Raw genomic sequence first — 18,349 nt, forward strand, 5'->3', positions numbered from 1 at the left:
GGAAATTAATGACAGATGAATCTTAAAAAGCAAAGAAATAAAAAAAATAGAATATATAAACTTATCCTAATTAGAGTTAGGGCCAGAAACTTATATGAGCATTCATTTTCCTTTGCTTCCCCATTAATGATCGGAAATCCCTGGAGATGGGGATTTCATAGACTAATTAATCTAATTATAATTTCTGTGTATTGATCTTCCAAGGTCATATAATAGTCATCACAGGCATTATGCTCCCTAATTTCATTAAGTAGTACATGCTTTTGGGAGGTGGAAAGTTTACACATGTTCTGCTCGTGAGGCAGGTCAATATATAGCATGAAAACCTGGATTTGCTAACTTCCATTGCAGGGCAATGTTTCTCTTTTTTGAGTTGCATGGAAATAGTATTTCCAATACAATATAAATTGCCTTGATTAGTTATCTTGGAAAGATTATTACTAGAAGGACCTCAGTGATATTTTTGTTGGTAAATCTTAAGAAAAAGTGAATTTCACATATGACAATGACTGTTTTTTTTTAATTGGGATAGTGTATGCAGGTGATCAGTTATTACACTGAATATGCATCAATTGTGGAAAATTCAAAATATAACCTCTCTCCACTATTATATAATAATATTCACTTTTGTGAAATTGTGAAAGGCAGAAGAATTTTGAGAGGATTTGCATAATAATAAACTTATAAGGTAACTGATGTTCCTCCTTTGGGTAATAGTGCCCGTTACATAAAGCCTTTGCATAGATGTGTGTATTTCATGAGTGACTTTAATCCACATGTGGATGCAAACTAGCACATTTCAAGGATTATAGGTGTTCTTGTAAGCCACTTAGATGAGCATTAGGTACTTTTCAGGTAAGTTTTAAGGAAAACTGTTTATGGACACATACATCGATACTGATGTGGAAACTTCAACAGCGAACTTCGCCCACCCGATTCATGACTGTAGCTGTGTTTGGGGACAGGTCTGCAGGAGAATGGTCTCTTACAGAGATACAAAGAACTCAGTTTTCATAGGTAATTATTCAGACCTCTATCAAATGTGGATTTTGATGCAAATATTATCAGATGTTTTTATTTTAATATGGATAGTGTGTATTAATGGAGAGTAGCAAAGTTAATATCTATGCAGGATTTTATAAATGCCAGAAAATATTCTAAAGTTGGAGTTCTTAACCCTGTTACTCACTCAAGAACTTCAAATGCACATTCTGATTAAAGTGATTTTTGTTAGAGACCAAGGTATCTGGATATATTAAAATCTCCACAGGAGAGGTAAGAGAGAATGGAAAGAGGAAGCATTGGGGACTGATGTGGAGGTGAGTATATCCATTGGCTGTGTCAAAATGATCCCAATTGTATGTATAACTATGGTGCACTAATAGTAAAAATCTCCACAGGTGAACATATTAACTAATGAGCCCCCAAACCATTAACATTTAAAAGATTTTAAAAATACTCTCTTATAACAGAAACAGGAGATAATTATCACTGCCATTTTATAGATGATGCAAATATCCTGGTTGCTTACATTATTTCTTTTATTTTTCTCTTTGACATATTTTCCTAATTAAATCCAAAAAAAAAAAAAAAAACCCTAGTTTCCTTCAAGTAGGTGAAGTAAGTAATTGCAATCCATGTAACAGGGAATATTTATGTGAAAATCTATTAAGTAGAAATAATGTTGGGACATAATCCTATGCTTGGGCCTTTCTTTGGTACTAAGGTCTTAATCTGTAAATTTGATAGGTTATGTTCTGAAATTCCATGAATAAGTATTCAAGGCCCCAATCAAGTCCAGTGTAGAAATATCACAAAAGAATAAAAAAGAACATTTTTATATATCATATATTTCATGAATTATCCCAAATAAGTCTGTATAAAAATAAAATATTCAAAGAAGGTTATTATCTTTTATTATCTATAAATTATTGACAGTTTCAGTGTATAATAATGTCACATTTTATATCAATAAAAGAAATAATGTAAGTAGCCAGGATATTTGCATCATCAGTGGTACCATTGATTATGTGAACTTAACCATGTTTATCAAAATGGGGTGCAGGAGGAGAGAATAAGGAAGTAATTGGAAATTAAACTGTCCAAATTTTATTATTCACAAATATGTCACAGTGAATCACACTATTAGTTTCAATTATTACAAAACCATAAAAAATTTGAAGTCCACAAAAGCTAAGAATACTTGTTTATTACTGCATAATTTTTAAAGTACACATTTAAAGAGGAGGGGAATCAGAAAAATAAAAACTCTAGAAGAAAAACTGCACATAAAATGTTTTCTGACTGAAAACAATCAACGTTGATTCAATTGTAAGAGAACACAGAACTTAATGTTTTTAATATTGTAACTCAAAGAATTTGTCCCCAAGGACTTAGAATGAAGCAAGATATATTGGGCAACTTCTTAATTTCCTTTCATTAGAATTATTTTTTAGAATTATTTTTTTTCTAAATATGAGGAGGCCTATTACCCTTTATATATTCTATTTTCTGAAAGAGTAGGCTGCATTTACTTGTGATTATGGACTTGTTTTCTCTAATACTCCAGGTGTTCTAATATGGTTCACTTGAGTGTTCATATATAGGTACAAATGGAAGGACAGGTCTAACACAGAAATCAATAATGAAAGTGTCTAAAAAAATTGGATTTTCCATAAATGTTTTGTTCAAAGAGTATTGACTTCAAGTTTGAATACTTGTGAATACATGAATTCAAATGAATTCAAATTAATATAAGGTGCTGGGTTACTGTTTATGTACTTCCTTTCCCCAACATCTCTCCCCACCCTTCCCAAGGTTTCCAACAAATACAGAACTACAAAATCTGACGGGTGTCTCAGAATTCCATCTCCTGGGACTCTCAGAGGATCCAGACCTGTGGCCCATCCTCTTTGGACTGTTCCTGTCCATGTACCTGGTCACAGTGCTTGGGAACCTGCTCATCATCCTGGCTGTCACCTTAGACTCCCACCTCCACACCCCCTGTACTTCTTCCTCTCCAACCTGTCCTTGGTTGATATTTGTTTCTCCTCCACCATAGTTCCAAAGATGACTGTGGACATCCTAACTCAGAGCAGAGTCATCTCCTATGTGAGCTGCCTGACACAGATGTCTCTTTTTGTCATTTTTGCATGTATGGATGATTTTCTATTGACTGTGATGGCCTATGACTGCTTTTTGGCCATCTGTCACCCCCTGCGTTACTCAGTCATGATAAGCCCTCACCTCTGTGGCTTCTTAGTTTTGGTGTCATTTTTGGTTAGTCCTTTTGACTCCCAGCTACATAATTTGATTGTCTTACAATTCACATATTTCAAGGATTCGAAAATTTCTAATTTCTTCTGTGACCCTTCCCAACTCCTTAATCTTAGCTGTTCTGGTACTTTTTCTAATAACATTGTCAAGTATGTTATTGGTGCCTTTTATGGTTTACTCCCCATCTCAGGAATACTTTTTTCTTATTATAAAATTGTTTCCTCCATTCTGAGAATCCAGTCATCATGGGGGAAGTACAAAGCCTTCTCTACCGGTGGGTCTCACCTGGCAGTTATTTGTCTATTTTATGGAACAGGCTTTGGAGTGTACCTTGGATCAGCTGTGTCACATTCTCCCAGAAATGGTGTGGTGGCCTCTGTGATGTACACTCTGGTCACTCCCATGCTGAACCCCTTCATCTACAGGCTGAGGAACAGGGACATTAAGAGTGCCCTGAAGAGATTGCACAGGAGAACAGTCTAATCTCAGCACCTGTTGTGTCCAGTTGCAATATTTGTTGGAAAATATAGTAAAACTATCAATTTATCCTTCGTAGTAATACTGTTTTTTGCAGCTTCATGGTTTTGCTATTTCATAGTGAATGATGGTGGCCAGTGTTAGGGAAAATAGGCTCATGTTGAATAAATAAAAAAATTCTATAGGTGGATGATGATGATATTTTCGCAATAACATCAATGTAATGAATACCTCTGAACTGTGCCCTTGACACTGGTGAAAGTTACTTATTTTAGTGAAAATTTGAATTTGCCATAATAGAAATGGAAATAAAAAGCAAATAAAACATAAAAAATAAATTAAAGAAATGAATAGGACACATGTACTTCGTGTCAGCAGTGGAAGAGCCAAATAACATTTTTGACATTTATTTTCTCCCCTTCTTCCATCATTAATATGAAGTTCTTAGGTTTTGTTTTTACCTGGACAAATATGACTAAATATGAGCTCTGAGACATGAGCCTCCAGGGTCACATTCAGCCTCTGCTTCTACCCTTCCGCTTGATGGTTCCTAGTTTAGTGGGCTCCATACCTGTGTCTCTTTCTTCCTTGATTATTTGCACCAAGAACCTGCTATCCAAAACTGCATGGGCATTCATCTTGAATGGGGCCATGGTACTCCCACGAGGGAGGTGTGTTGGGGCTGCTCTCCTGGGTAATGACCTACCAGATACACAGTGCAAGCAGTAACTTCTGTGGGAAGTAAAGATTGGAAGAGGGAATGTCCTATGCATTGCCTCCTTTTTTTCCTCAGGACCAACATGATGTTTGGGTAGCCACAGGGGGACTGTTAGTGGCGATGGTAACCAAAATCTTATGTAAAGATTTTCTTTTTCTGCCACAATGACTCTATTTCTGATAGAGTTTTCTCCACAAAGGAGTAAATACACCTAGTTACCCTTGTCCTAAGCATTACAAAGGTGTATGAAGGTGATGAGGATAAGGAGAGCAACCATAAATAACATCATGAATTGCTAATGGGAGATTCCTGAGTGCCAGGTGCTGACCAGGGTTCCACATGGATTATTTGACTTCATCTGCAAAACTTTCCAGGCACTTTATTTTATTTTACAAAAATGGGGCTCAAGTTTTTGGGTAACTCAACCTAGGTTTTTAGGTTGAATAATTGTAGCCATGTTAGAATTGCACTGTGGATTTGAGACGCAGGGCACATGGGCAGGTTGTCCCCTTCACAACCAACCTGTGCTTTAACTTTGCTCTCACTCCAGGATTGGGCCCCTTCTTCCCTGTGAACTTTAGTCCTAGCATATCCAGTAGATCACAGGACACCACAATGCCTGGCATCTTCTGCTGCACCAATTAAGGTAGAATGGCTCAGAGAAGAGGAAAAAAATCAAAGAAAAACTATGCAACAATAGCTGGACACACTGGGCATGCCCACAGGGTATCCTTGGAGCTGCCCACATCCTCTGCATTCTTACAATGAGCCCACTCAACATGAAAAGGAGACCCAGAGTCATGCCTTGATTTTATTATGATTCAGGAAACTGGAGAGTGGTTGGAGTGTACCTGAGATGTGCCTGCAGTTGAGGCCTCTGGAGCTCTGCTTAGAATGTTGCTAATATTAGGAAACACCAGTTCTAGAGACTCACAATTTAATTTCACTGCTGTTTGCTCCACTTATTATTTCCTGAACATAGAAATGGTTGTTAGTGTCACTGAGAACCAGGATTTTCATCTGAGGTGAATTCTATTTTATGCAGTTGCATTGAATACAAATTAAACAGAAAAGGTTTTGTTCCCTATTTCCATGCATTGAATGTGTAAAATAGGGGCAAATACACGTTGGATAGTCATTATTCATATGGCAAGATCATTCTCCATACCCTTAAATTAAAACATGTCCTGATCTTACATTACTCTTTTCCTATTTCTTTATTGTTGCATTTTAATGTCATCATTCTGTAGGTATGTGCTGTGTATTCAGATTGGAATGACTAAATCTTTTAAACTCTGGTTTTCCAAAGCCTATACCATGTTTGGCAGAAAGGAGATTAAAAAAAAGTTTGTTTACCCTTGACTAGACCTTTTCTCTGCTCACAGATTCTGGGCATAATCTGTATGGCTTCAGGGCACTGGATTCTTTCCTTTCTGTACTTACATCATTCTTAGGAATGTGTCACAGATGAGATGGAATAGCTGTCATTTGTGTCTGTGTCATGGACACAAGAGCCCTATTCTTCCACTTAACAGCATTTTTTTTTTTTGGTGCTGGGGATTGAACCCAGGGCCTTGTGCATGTGAGGCAAGCATTCTACTAGCTGAGCTGTATCCCCAGCCCTTAACACTATCTTCAACATTCAAAAACAGTGGTAGAGACTTTCATGAGCCTAGGAAAAGTAAAGTGGTAGGAAGTGACAGAAAACCCTTAGAGACACGCTTTAGAGTCTCCCATCATTCCCATGCTGCAGTGTGCTTTGACAATTGCATTTCACAGTAGATTGTTATGGTTTGGGTATGAGGCAACACAAGGAGGTTCACAGTGAATGATTATATCACAGGAGCTGTAACCTAGTCAGCATATTAGTCCACTGACCAGGGTTAACTGGATGGTAACAGAAGGCAGGTAGAGGGTGGCTGGAGGAGGCAGGTCACTAGGGGCATGTCTTTGGGTTTCTATTTGGCTCCTGGTGAGTGGAGCGCTCTATTTCTCTCTGCTTCCCGTTTGCCACGTTTTGAGCTGTGTCCCTCCTCCATGCCCTCCTGCCATGGTGTTCTGCCTCACCTCGGGCCCAGAGTTATGGATTGCACTAAACTTGGCCTGAACCTCTGAAACCATGAGCCAAATGAACTTTTCCTCATTTAAGTTGTTCTCATCAGATCTTTTGATCACAGCAACAAAAAAGCTGACTGCAATAGTAGACTCAGTCCTTAATGATTGAGTTCTTACTATTTTGAAAAAGCATAATGACCAAATATTTATTAGGTTTCATGCTTAACTTATCTGTCATATTTCATGTGGCGATGGATAATATTATTATTCCATTAAGATGTATGAGCACAGAGAGATGGACAGACTGACATTACTCTGCCTCTGGAGCCAGTCAATATACATGCCAAAGAATGTTCAAAAGATTGTTGCAATAATAAAGTGACAAATTGAATGATGTTCATTCCTGGAATTAAGTGCCATGTTATGGTTACAGCATTTATTATAGAAGTGTGTCCTTCACAGACTAGATCCATCCATGTGCCAGTATTACTGCTGCAGATGACATAGTTGACACCTGCTGTTTGCTTTAATGCCAGATCTAGTTCATGGCTACTCATTGATTTTGATTAGCAATTGCTGACCCCATCATTCCTGCTGTTTTTGGTAATTAACATTGTAGATATCATAGTATATTATGAAAAATGGGGTTCCAGGGCATCCTTGGTGCTATAAATGAGATGATTTATGATCAGACAAACAGTGAAGCACTGACTGTAACAGGTCAGTATAAATGATCCAAAACAAAACAAAACAAAACAAAAAAAAAACAGTTCTTTCTTCCTTATTAGATATTTAAGGGGTGGATGACTGTTTCCTCTTTATGTTTCACAGAGGAATTGTAGTTGTCTGGACTGTATTGTGGGAGTAAAGGAGAGTTTTAGACAAGGGTAAAAGTTTCAGTTTTGGAAAATCAAAAATTTCTGGACACGGTTGATGGTGATTTCTGCAGAAAAAGTGAATGTCATTAATGTGAGTGAAGTTTGCATTTGGTATGGTCACAATATTATAGTTTTTATTTACATCTTCCCCCAATGAAAATGAACATTTAAGAAGATATGTCTTTTTTTAAAAAGTGAAAGAAACAAGTAGCACACACAAGCTTCTCCCTAATTAGAGTCAGGATCCAAGAAGTTTGTGGACATTATTTTGCTTTGCTTCCTCCATGAATGTTCAGAGGTCCTTAGAGATGGGGTAACATGGACCTATTTGACTAATTAGGAGCTGTGTGCATTGCACTTCCATGGTCCTTTAACAGCAAGTCATCAGCCTGTGACTCCAGCCTTTTCACTGATGGTTCCTGTCCAGTGGAATGCATAGGTCTGTTTCCGCCTGTGGTTGTTCCTATCAGAAGCTGCTGACACTGTATTCATATGAATGCTGTGGATATAGTTGGAGCCTTTACTGGGCACCCGTTATGGGTGGGTCTTGGGATGTGCATTTCTTGGTCATGACCCAGCAGAGAAGCAGTGTGACCCAGTAAGTGCAGAGGGAGCCAGTGGATGTGCGAAGTGCTGTTGGAGGTAGTGTTCCTCATCACGAGGACAAACATCCCTGTTTGGGGATCCAGATGAGAGGATACCAACATGCAAAGTTTCAGCTATGGGGACTGTGAAGTTTACATTTCTGTTTAAGGTGATTAAAAATTTGCTGTCCCTCCACTAGTTCTATTTCCTATAAAAATCTCACTCAAAACAGCACAAATGGGTCTTTCTGAAGTGTTTCCTAAGCTCTATGAAGGACCATGATGGTATGAACAGGATAAGGGAAATGAGAGTAGCCTTAGCCTCATGAACTGGTATAGGGGGCTTCCTAGATGCAGGTGCTGAGCAATGTGTTCTACATTATTTGTTTCATTTCTTAAGCTCTATTGGATTTGAGTTATGCATGTCCACTTTATTATTATTTCATAAAAATTGAAAAAGTGACTTGAAAATGTAACTTGTACTCCTTTGTTAGGTGGGAAAGAATGCAGTCTTGTTTGTACTGGGCTGTCTGACCATGGACACAGGGCATCACAGGAGAATCCTAGCAGACCATCCCATCAGCAAGCCCAACAGCCATTTCTCTTCCCTGTCACTGCAGAAAGATAGCCTTGCCCATGATGCTCTTCCTTCTCGTGGGATTCCTGGGGATCACAGGGCAGATCAGTGGGAGTGCCTGCTGCATGCACAATGGAAGAACAGTCACAGGTCATAGGAGAAGTCACAGTAGGGGAGACCGATGATCATTCAGCACAGATCATGCTCTTGGGCCCCCTCCAGAACCTCCTTGAGCTCACCACATGGTCCCTTATGGTTGAAAATAGCCCTCTCAGTCTCAAAGCAACCATAAGATCAGGTTTGATTTCTTGTCTACTCATGATGCTGGAATACTTTAAAAATGTGGCTGAGCCTTATTGAGATATCTGCTGGAAACATTCTGTTTTCCAGTAAATGATACAAATATTTACTGGATCAGATTCAGAGTTTCACATTTCAAATTTGAATCTTGCCACCAGACTCATTATCTCTGAGAGGTAGGGAGGGTTGTTTGTGTCTCTGAGACTCAGCATTTTCATCTGAGTTTATTTCTATTTGATAAAACTGTAGCGAGTCAGGATTAAATGGATAATAGTTTCTCTGTATGTGATTAATATGTGACATCTACGAGGTTAAGGCAAAATAAAACTTAGATATTATCATTATTGTTATTACCAATGACAAACTTAATCCTCATGCCACTCAGCTAATGCATGAAGTGATCTGAAGTTACCATTTTCCTACTTCTGTAGGGGATGTTTTATATATGACCCTATAGATGCATATGCTGTGTATTTGGGAAGGCTACATCCCTCTTTCATTTTGGATTTCACATAGACTTGTTTTCTTGGCACAGGAGAGGAATCAAAAACATGTCTCTTGAATATAGAAGTGACCCACCATTCTTTCCTAAAACTGGCCCAAATCAGTTTGATTCAACACACTTGGAGTTTCTGTCTGCAGTTTCATCCCTTTTAGGAATGTCCCATAGAAATAAAGGCAAGTTGACATAGTGTCATGGTGATAGAGTCCTTTATTATATTTATGAATATCACCTGAAATAGTCAATTTTTAAAAGATCGTGGCAGAGACTTTCATGGGCTTGAGAAAAGGAATGGAGGCAGGAACTTGAAGGGGTTACCTCAGGCTTCTGCCTTCAACTGGGACACACTTCTGAATTTCACATCATTCCAGGGCTCTGGGCCCTTGACAATTGCTTTCCTCCAGCATTTGTATTTCCCTGATCATGGAATATTTTACTAAAACCACAAGGATCAAAGTTTATTAAGGTCCATACTTCCCGTAGGTGCCCTACAAGTTGTAGAGATGCGCCTATTGCTCCACAAAGCAATGTGAGCAGGGATAAGTAGAGAGATTCCCACAATCCTGCACACACTGTCAGGTTAGTAATGCAGGATCAAAACAATGCTTTCTGGCTCCAACCCAGGCTACTGTCTTTTTTCCTGGAACAAAATAGAAATATTATTCCCTACACAAGACCAAATTTCTTTGTGAGTTATTGTGGAGAGAATATGACTAGTTAGGGTGCCACTGTCTTTTGGTAACCAAAGTCATGATTAAGTGAATGCAGGTGTTAATGACTTCTTTTTATAGGGCCATGCATGTTGGTCATTAATAGCAAGACTGGACATGCATTTTAGTTGGAAATCAATTATTCTCTGCTAACCTATTATACAGAGACTTTGATTTGTGTGATGTGAAGAAAGGCACAGGAAGTTTGAAATGATTGCCATACTAATAACTTACTGGTTAATGCTTTGCATCAGATCCAGACTGAATGAAGTAGAAAAATATACTTCACAGGGACTCATTTCAGGGTCAGTAGGAATTGTGTTGCAGACTGCTTAGATGAGATTTAAGTACTCAGGTAAGTTTTCTTTTTTTTTTGGGGGGGGACAAGTGTTCATGGATACATTAATAAAAACTAATGAAGAAACTCCAACAGAAAATTGCACCTCTCCTGGGAAACAGGTTTGCAGGAGAATGGAATTATGCAGAGATACTAAGAACTCAAATTTCTTAGGTAATTGTTCAGATCTCTATCTAATGTTATTCCTGAGACAAGTATTATCCAATTCCTATTATTGACTATATTAATAGCTAGTATTCATGGAGCCTGGATATTGTTAGAGTGGGTTTCAATTCTGGTGTAGGAAAGAACCACCCCACACTTCACATGTACACATGCTGACTACTTTGGTGTTGGTCTGACAACAGGTGGATGTAATAATGAGACAAAACTACTAGATATGCAATTTGAACATTTTCTTTTATATAAGCATTTTATTACATAACTTTTTAAGTATATGTAAAATGAACTGAATAGTAACTCATTACTCAGAGGGAACATTTGCTAATTATATTTAATTTCTTTTGTGCTTCTCACCTGTCCCAACTCAATCCCACTTATTCCATTTTTGGTGAGTTCAGATGTACATATATTGAATGTCATAAATCTTAACTAGAGTTTTCACACACCCACCCACCCATAAAACCTTACTGCTTTTAAGCGTAGAACATTGGCAATATCACAAGAAAATTATCTGTATCCTTTCCCAGGCAACTTTTTCCTCCCCCAGATGAAGTTACTTTTGAGAATTTTTAACCCTAGGTTAATTTTGCCTGAAATCATACAATATACATGGTATTAGATCAGCTTTCTCCACACACAAAATTTTTGAGATTCAAGCAGGGTGTGTATTTTCCTTTGTTTTGCTGAGAAATATTGCATTATATGGATTCAGGACAATGTGTTTTAAAAAACATTTTGGTTATTTCTTATTTTGGACCAATAGGACTACAGGGCCTGTGGACATATGTAAATACCTATTCTACATATTTTAATTTCTTACTAGTATTTACATACTAATGACAGAGGTTTTCATGTTTGCTAGTTTCTCTGAAAATGTCAATATCCATCTTAACATACAGAGTTAATATTGTATGACTTTAATGACTACAAAATAGAAAACATTATAAGACTTTATTTTCTTCTATCTTTGTACAGCTGTTGTACATTTTGTATCCACAGATTATAAACCTTACAATATAGTGTTGTAAATTTCTTACTGAATAATCACAGGTTTTGAAAAAAAATGTATTACAGTATATTCAAAAGGATTTACATTAAGCCAGGCAATCTAATATTCTCTTATGTTTCACCCACGGGTTTGCATTCATTGGTGACCACTATCTGCACTAGTAACCACTATGGTATCCTACAGGTGATTTTCTGTTTTGTACAATCCCCTATATTTAGTTTTTATTAGTGAATTGTAGTTATACACTGTACTGGGTTCATTTTGACATAATTACACAAGCATGTAATATAATCTGCTCTGATTCAGTCCCTAGCACTTCACTTTTCCCCTTTCTTTCTCCCTCTTCCTGTTTCGTTTCCTCTATTGGTCTTTCTTCTACTAACTTAAACTATTTAATATTAGTATTTTATAGATATACACAAAGGGGAAATTCACTGTGGAATATTCACATATGTTCACATGCTAATTTGGTCAATATCATTCCACCTTTCCTCCCATTTCCCATCCCTCCTCCCTTCCCTGACCCTCAATTCCCTTCTATACTGTATTGATCTCTGTTTTCATGAGATTCCAACCCTTTCCCCCCTTATTTTGATCGAACTTCCACATATGAGAGTTTCTCCAGTGTTTTTCACATAAAAAGTACTGGACTTTTTCAAATGCTTTTCTTCACCATATTGAGATAATGACATATTCTTGTCCTTAACTCCATGTATGTGGTGTATTACATTTATTGATTTGCATTTGTTGAAGAAACATTGGATCCCTGGAATGAAAACCACTTAATCATGCTATACTAACTTACCGTTTTTTTGAATCAAGATTTTGTTAAGAATTTTTGCATCTATGTTCCTCAGGTTTATTGATCTTAGGTTTTCTTTCCATGATATGTCTGTCTGGTTTTGGTATAAGGGTGATACTGGCTTTATAGAATAATTTAAAAGTGTTCCTTCTTTTTCTATATCATGAATAATTTGAGGACAACTGGCATTATTTCTTCTTTAAAGGTCTGGTAGAACTTGGATTAATATACCTCTGTTCTTGGTCTTTTCTTTGTTGGAAGTCTTTTAATTGTTGGTTAAAATTATCAGCTTGATATTGGTTTATTTAAATTTCATGTATCCTCCTATTTTTGTTTTCATCATATGTGTCTAGAAATTTTGTCAATGTCTCATGATTTTCCATGGTACTGGAGTATAAATTTCCAAATTGTTTCTAATGGTCCTCTAGATTTCAAAAGTGTCTTTGATGATATTTTCTTTTTTTCACTCTAATTTTGTTGATTTGAGCCTTCTCTCTCTTTATTTCAGTTAGTTGGTTAAAAGTTTATTAATTTTCTTTATCTTTTCAAAGAAACAACTCAGTTGCACTGATCCTTTATATTTTTTAATTCTCATTTTTATTAATTTCAATTCTGATTTTATTTATTTCCTATCTTTTACTGATTTTGGAATTAGTTTGTTCTTTTTCTAGGGTCTTGGAGTCATAATGTTAGATTATTTGTTTGATACTTTTCTATTTTTTTAATGAAGGAACTCAGTGCTATCAACTTTCCTTTTAGAATTATCTTCATCCTGTCCCAGAGATTTTCATATATTGTATCTCTATTCTCATTTCTTTCTAAGAATTATTTTATTTCTCCTCTAATTTCTTTTATGGTCCATTTGAAGTTAAAAACTGTGTTATTTAATCTCCTGGTGTTACAATGGATTTTTCATTTTATAATATCATTGATTTCTAACTCAATTCCATTATGATATGATAAAATTCAAGAAAGTGTATCCTCTTTTTATAATTACTAAGATTTGCTTTGTTCCCTAAAATCCAATATTTTAGAAATGTTTCATGTGCCACTGAGAAGAATATGAATTCAGGTTTTGATGGATGAAATATTCTGTAGCTGTCTCTGAAGTCCATTTGATTAGTAATAATATTCAGCTCTGATCAGTCTTTACTTATGCCTGGATGACCTATCGGACAGTGAGAGAGGGGTGTTGAAATCACCCATTATAGAACTGGGACCTGTTTAATTCTTCATTTTGAGAAGGTTTGTTTTATGCATGTGTGTACCCAGCATGAGGATTTATGTTCATTATGTGTTGTTGTTGGATGAGTCCCTTTGTCACTGTGAAGAGACATTTTTCTTCTCTTCCAGTTAATTTGTTTGAAGTCTACTTTGATAGGAGAGTGACTCCTGCTTGCCCTCTGTTTCCATTTACATGATAGATCTGTTTTCATCCTTGTACATTGGTTCTTTGGATCTCTTTTCCTGTAAAGCAAGTTTATAAGTCAAGTTTCTTATGCTCTTATATTTAATACAATCTACCGATCTCTGTCTTTTGATTGGACAGTTTAGAGCATTTATATCAACATTATATGAGAGATAATTTTTATTTCTTGCCATTTTGGCTTATATCTAATTCTTAACTCAGACTTGATTCTCCTTAAGTTGACTATTCTTTTAGTGTGATTCATCCATATACTTGTCTTCATTTTATTTTTCTTTTATTTGGCATGAAATATATTTCATTGAGTATGCTTTATAGTGCTGGCTTAGTGGCTATAAATTCTTTTAGCTTCTCCTTATCATGGAAGTTTTACCCTTCAGCTTCAACTCCAGATTTTTATCCAGTTTTGCTGGATATAGTAATCTTGGTTGGTGCCCATTTTCTTTCAGATGTTTTAAATACTTTTTCAAGGCCTCTTGGCTTTTAGGGTCTTGGCTGAGAAATCATTTGATTTCTGAATTGGCTTATCTCTAAAGGTGATGGGCCATTTTTTTCTTGAGGCCTTTAAAATTCTATCCTTCTTGTATATATATTAGGCATTTTCATTATAATGTGTTTTTTTATGATCTTCTTTGGTCTTTATTGTGTGGGGTTCCATTTGCATCTTGTATTTGGATTTGTGTCTCATTCCTAAGGCTGGAAAAGTTTCTAATATTATTTCATTGATAAGACAGTATATTTCTTTATTTTGTATTTTGGAGCCTTCATCCACACCAATAATTCTTAGATATTTTTGTCATAATGTCATCCCAGATTTCTTGAATATTATGGTCATAATATCTTAACACATTTTCTTTATCGTTGAGTTTATTTTCAAGATTTTATAATGTATTCAAAGCCTGAGGATGTCTTTAAAGTGGTCTACTGTATTGGTGATGCTTTCTATTGAACTCTTTGTTCGATTTATTGAGTCATTTCCACAATTTCTGTTTCATTCTGTTTCAGAATCTCTATTTGTTTATTGGAATGATCATTCAGTTTTTGTATTGTCTACGTTAATTCCTACATCTTCCTTTATCTTATTGAACATTTTAAAAGTGAACTTTCTAAATTTTTATTCTCTAACATTTCCTCTATTGTGTTGTCAGTGGGAACAGGTCTTGACATGTTTTGGGTTGTTTGGGGTGTTTTCTTTGGTGGCTTTTTTCATACTGCTTGTATGTCTACCCATCTGCTGGGCTGATTATTGCTTCTACTTTTATGGAAGGTATTATTTAGTAAACTTCTTTCTCTGAAGATCTCTGGATTGGGAAAATATCCAGGTATCGATACTTTCATTCAATGTGAGTCCTTGCTGTTTCCAATTTGACAGAAGAATTAAACCCCATTTACTACAATTACTTCAGAAAAAAACTTCATAATAATCAGCTTTAGGAAAAACAAGAACTGGATAATATTCTCCATTCTTCCTCTAATCTAGGTATAAAATTTCACTTATGTTCATTTTCTGGCTACAGGCTGCCCATTGTTCTTCCTCTAGATCTTCTAGTACCTGCACAGCAGAGCAAGTGGGCCTTCTGAGCATAGGACAGGGAGCCTAGAGAGGGATCCTCAAAATCTCAATCTCAAAAAAAAATTTTGTGGGGGCATACTGGTTATTGAACCCAAGGGTGCTTAACTACTAAACCAAATCCCCAGCCCTTTTATATATTTTATTAGAGACAGGGTCTCACTGAATTGCTTAGGGCCTAAGTTGCTGAGGCTGGGTTTGAATTTGTGATCCTCATGACTGATCCTCCTTAATCACTAAGAATACAGGCAGGTACCAGCACACCCGTCTCTCAATCTCAAATTTAAAAAAGTCTTACAGCAACTCCACCAAGTCAGTAATTATTATTATTGTTTAACAGATGAGGAAGTTTCCAGAAATAATTATGTTACTGGTTGTTCTATTCTGTTTTCTATTATCCAATTCAATAGTGAAACCTGACATATAGGAACCATCTCTTTCCTTCACAAAGCTGAAGTAAGAATTTCCTTACAACTGGAGAATAGAATGAAGATTTAAAAAAAAGGATGAAGAATTGTTTTGTATAGTAGGAATTTTACTAATATTTTATGGGTTGATAAAACATATCAAAATTTATAGAAATTTCAAATTTATACCAAAGAGACATAAAATATGCTTAAATTTGAATGTAAGTATCAAAATATAATCTATTCAAAGGTTTTTCTTAGGGCTTAATATTTTAGAACTATTGACAGGTACAGTGTATATAAATGCTGCATTTGTGGTGATACCATTGATTGTGTGCACTTAACAATATTTACCAAAATTTAAATTTCATCAAAGAGAAGGATATTTATTAATTTATATAAATTTTCAAGAACAAACTTAAGGGGAGGGGAATAAATATTCAAAAGAATAATGAGATTTCTTGAAGATAATTGCCCATTATATTTTCTAATTATAATTTCTCACCCATGATGTAGTTGTCAGAGAAATTAAAGTACCTGGTACACAGTATTTTAAATATCTTAAATCAAATGAATTTATCCGAAGGTGATAGAACCAAACAAGGCATATCAAACTGCTTCTGAATTTCCTTTTATTAATAAATAGTTTCATTAATAGTGTTTTCTTAATAACGAAGGACATTACCTATTCTTGATTTTTTTCATAAAAGAGTATGCAATATTTTGTTGTGATCATGAACTTGTTTTTCCACTGCTCCTAGATTTCTAACATTGTTCAGATCAATGTCTCTCAAGTGGTTATGGAAGAGGGGTATAATGCAGAAAGTGAAGGAAGAGTGTACAAAGACTGTGTGTTACACTCCTGAGAATCATTATTGATGCACAGTGTTCAAGTGTGAATAATCTTGTGAATACTTCCATTCAAATATGTACAGATGGAGGGGTGCTTGGTACATGTTTCTTTATTCTCACATTTTTTGATTGTTTAAAATGGTGTTCAAGCAATATAGTAGTACAAAATCTAACACGTGTCTCAGAATTCCAACTCATGAGCCTTTCAGAGGACCCAGACCTGCAGCCCAACCTGTTTGGACTGTTCTGTCCATGTACCTGGTCACAGTGCTTGGGAACCTGCTCATCATCCTGGCCATCAGCTCTGACTCCCACCTCCACACCCCCATGTACTTCTTCCTCTCCAACCTGTCTTTTGTGGACATCGGTTTCATCTTGACCACAGTCCCAAAGATGCTCTTGAACATCCAAACTCACAATAGAGTCATTTCCTACAAGGGCTGCCTGACACAGATATCTCTTTCTGGCATTGTTGTCTGTATGGATGACATGCTTCTGACTGTGATGGCCTATGACCGGTTTGTGGCCATCCGTCACCCCCTGCATTATACAGTCATTATGAACCCTCGTCTCTGTGGCTTCTTAACTTTGGTGTCATTTTTGCTGAGTCTTTTGGACTCTCAGCTGCACAATCTGATGATCTTACAAATTACCAACTTCAAGAGTGTTGAAATTTCCAGTTTCTTCTGTGACCCTTCTCAACTTCTGAATCTTTCATGTTCTCACAACTACTCTGATAACATTGTAAAGTATTTTCTTGCTGCCATATATGGCCTTTTCCCTATCTCAGGGATCTTTTTCTCTTACTATAAGATAATTGCCTCCATTCTGAGGATTCCATCCTCGGGTGGGAAGTACAAAGCTTTCTCCACCTGTGGGTCTCACCTGGCAGTTGTTTGCTTATTTTATGGAACAGTTGTTGGAGTGTACTTGAGTTCAGCTGTATCACATTCTCCCAGAAAGGGTGCAGTGGCCTCAGTGATATATACTGTGGTTACCCCCATGCTGAACCCCTTCATCTACAGCCTGAGGAACAGGGATATTAAAACTGCATTTAGGAGATTCCACAGCCGAATTTTTCAATCTTAGCAACTGTGCTGTTCAGTTGCAATATCTTGGAAAATTCAGCAAAGCTAAAAGTTTGGCCCTGTTAATGTGCCTTTTCATAACATAAATAGTTTTAATTTCTCACCATGTTTTATAGTATAATGGTTTCAGCCTATGTTAGGGATCAAGATTTCACTGCATTAAGATGACAAATTTTGGAGATGGATGGTAGTTAGTTTCACAAGAAAACAAATAACAATAAATGCCACTACACTATGCACTTGACAATGGTGAAATTTGTAACTTCTTTTTATATACATACCGCATATTAAAAGTGACAAAGCCAATGAGTTTTAAAAATGAAATTAAAAAGTTGCTGGGTACTGAGGTGCATGCCTGTAATCCCAGAGGCTCAGGAGGCTGAGGCAGGAGGGTGGAGAGTTCAAAGACAGTCTCAGCAATTTAGCGAGGCCTTAAAAAACTCAGTAAGATCCTGTCTCTAAATAAAATACCAAATGAGCTGGGATGTTGCTCAGTTGGTAAGGGCCCCTGTGTTCAATCCCTAGTAAAAAAATAAATAAATTAATATAGTGTTCTATAGTTTTCATTGCAAAGATCCTTCAATTTTTTTGAATTGAC

General features: G+C 36.3%; 2 pseudogenes; both read left to right on the forward strand.

Annotated features, from left to right (window-relative positions):
- Positions 1-900: 900 nt before the first annotated feature.
- On the forward strand, positions 901-3,759 carry LOC114107659 (olfactory receptor 7E24-like; annotated as a pseudogene).
- Positions 3,760-7,940: 4,181 nt separating this feature from the next.
- On the forward strand, positions 7,941-17,752 carry LOC139701774 (olfactory receptor 7E24-like; annotated as a pseudogene).
- Positions 17,753-18,349: the final 597 nt, after the last annotated feature.

This window comes from Marmota flaviventris, chromosome 1, assembly GCF_047511675.1.
Source record: "Marmota flaviventris isolate mMarFla1 chromosome 1, mMarFla1.hap1, whole genome shotgun sequence".
Taxonomy (NCBI): Eukaryota; Metazoa; Chordata; class Mammalia; order Rodentia; family Sciuridae; genus Marmota; species Marmota flaviventris.